Consider the following 3,220-nt stretch of genomic DNA (forward strand, 5'->3'; position numbering starts at 1 on the left):
GTCTCTGTGGTCTCTTTCAGCTCTAAATCCATGATCCTATGGTATGCGTGTATAAATAGTGGTACAATTATATAAATACATAATAAAAGAATAAATAACTGTACTTTGGTCTCAAAAAGATGCTGTTCCAAATGTCTTACTGACTTTGGCCAGATCTTAGTCAGGTCTGCAATTCCCCAAAGCTCTCTAGCTTCCTGACATCAGTGAGGAAGTTTTATATAGCATCAGCCATATCCATGACCTATTAGAAAATTTGAGCACAGTGTTTCATATTGATTAAATGTAGAGCATTACAGGAAGAAAGTTGCAGAAGTGCACTGTGGAGCTCCGACATGCTGAATATGTGAACTGAATACTACCAGCTGAGCCAATCATCTTTTGAAAAGTTCACGGAGAATATTGTCAGGATAAGGGCAGTGTTTAATCATAGAAGTCATTTAAAAATCAAATTTTCTTGCAATTACCTTTTAATGCATGGCATTGGTTAGATTCTGACTTGTCTTGAGTGTGAACAGTTAATGGGTTGCTTTTAAACAGGCAAACATCCTTATAATGGGCTAAGGCCAGTCCTTTGAAGTGAAATGACAGGAATCTCATTAAAGGAAAGCTAAAATTGCCAACTGTTCATCCAAAGAACCTTGACAACCAAAGTGAGCCTGAGTTTCCTGAGCAATTTTGCACTAGAATGTAAGCTCCTTGAGGGCAGGGACTACTACACTTTAGTCTGCCTCTTTAAGTACCCAACTCAGATCCTAGCACATGTTAGGTGTTAGGTGTCTAATACCTGGTGATTGATTGACATTCACTATTGTTGTGTTCCTAGACTCTTGGGGTGAACAGTTAATGGAATAACATTGAAAATTATATTTGGAAGTGGCTTTAGAGATTATTTAGTTTAATACCCTCAGTTAAACAGATGAGGAATTAGGGTCCAGAAAGGCTTTACTTAAGTTTATTGTAGTGAGTTGGTGGCACAACTGGGACAGTCAGGAACCTGGGTCTCCTTGATTCTAATCCACCATCATTTCTATCACACTATGTTAGTTTGAAGAAACTAGCAGGGTTGACCTCTGAAAGCTACCACTAACTCCATCTCAAAAGTTCAACTTAAACAACCAATTAAAAACACCTACTATGTATATGGCACTATGCTAAGTGCTGAAGATATAAAGATAAAATGGAAATGATCCTGTCCTCAAAGAGCTTCTATTCTAATTAGGGAATACAAGATACATAAAAGTAAATAAATATTAAATTTATACAAAGTAAATACGAAGGGGTTTATAGAGTGAGAACAAACAACTATGTATGTTAGCAAAGGGCTTGTGGTTCCCCTTAGAAGCAAGAGGGAATTAGAAAAAACTGAGAGAATAGCATTCATTGTGTTTTGAAAGGCTAGAAGGGCATTTAAATCCTCCTCCTGGGATCTAGAGGGCAGCAAGATGGAACAGTACCAGCCCTGGAGTCAGAAGGACCCGAGTTCAAATCCAGCCTCAGGCACTTATTAGTTGTGTGGCCCTGGGCAAGTCACTCAACCTTGTTTGCCTCAGTTTCCTCTTCTATAAAATGAGCTGGAGAACAAATGGCAAACCACTCTAGTATCTACCAAAAAAATCCCCAAAAAACAAATGGGGTCACAAAGAGTTAGACATGACTGAACAACAACAACAACAATAAGAACAACCTAGGGTCTAGAGTTGAAAGGGATTGCAGAGATTATCTAGTATAACAAACTTAATTTAATATATAAGCAAAATGGGTCCCGAGAGTGAAGTGACTTGTCTAAGGTCTTACAGCAATTTAGAGAAAGAGCTGTAGCTAGTAGTTCATAGCTTAGCCTTCTTTCAACATCACCACTAGGTCTCCACAAGAAGGATGGTACGCAATTGTCTTATCGTTGTTTGATTGGTTGATTCTACTCCAATATATCCTTCCCAAAGCTACCAAAATGATTTTCCTAAAGTGCAGGTCTGATCATAACAGTTGACTATACAATAAGCTCTAGCTCCCATTACTCCCAGGATCAAATATCAACTCCTCCGTTTGGCATTAAGGCCTTTCACAAGACTGCTTCAACCCACTCTTCTAGATGTGTGCATGTGTGTGTATGAATACGTACATTCTTACCTATACACATATATGCCAATATATAAACCATATATACACATATACATATACACACACCTAACTATATGGTCCAGACAAACTAGTCTTCTTGCTGTTCTTCACACACTCTTACAAAAACACAACAAATGGAACACAAATATGAAATTAAGGTATGATACCATCCATTAATCAGAGCCATGTAATGAAAGAGAAATGGATTCATATTTACCATCTCAGGGAGAGGAGATGGGAGGGAGGGAAGGAGGGATAGAATTTGAAACTCAAAACTTAAAAAAATTGTTAAAAATTATTTTAACATGTAATTGGGGAATTATTTTTAAAGAAAACTTTCTGCTGGGTTTAAATCAGAGACAATTAACTTTAAAAAAAACCCTATTTTTGCATTGAAAATAGTGTGTGTATATCAATGTATGGGGCAGCTAGGCGGTACAGTGTATAAAGCACCAGGCCTGGAGTCAGGAAGATTTGAGTTCAAATCTGGACTCAGATCCAGTGTGACCCTGGGCAAGTTACTTAGCCACTATTTGCCTCAGTTTCATCATCTGTAAAATGGAGACACACCAGAGAAGGAAATGGCAAACCACTTCAGCGTCCATGGACAAGTCCAGTGTCATGAAGAATTGGACACAACCGAATCAACAACAGTGAATATCTGTCTGTCTGTCTATCTATCTATCTATTCATCCATCTATCCATCCACCCATCCGTCCATCCATGTATCTTTCTATCTATCTATCTGTCTGTCTGTGTCTATCTCTCTATCAATCTATTTACATATATATGCACACATAGAGGAAAACATGACTCCCGATGAAAAGCTGTTATATTTACTTACTCTTATGAGCTATTATTTGATTGTTGCATTGCACAGCTTTCAATTAAAAAAGATTTAAAAAAGAAATTTAACTGCTTGGCTAACTACACTGATCAAATTACATGAATAATTAATTGATAACATCATTACTATTTATATCTGCCATACCCCTCAGGATATGCACAGAGATTTTTCAAAAATAATGAGCATATTCAATGTCATTGCTCTTAATAGCAAAATCTGTTTTTTTAATGAAACATAAATAAAAATTTAAAATAT

Source organism: Vombatus ursinus, unplaced genomic scaffold (genome assembly GCF_900497805.2).
Source record: "Vombatus ursinus unplaced genomic scaffold, bare-nosed wombat genome assembly UNPS02014942.1, whole genome shotgun sequence".
Taxonomy (NCBI): domain Eukaryota; kingdom Metazoa; phylum Chordata; class Mammalia; order Diprotodontia; family Vombatidae; genus Vombatus; species Vombatus ursinus.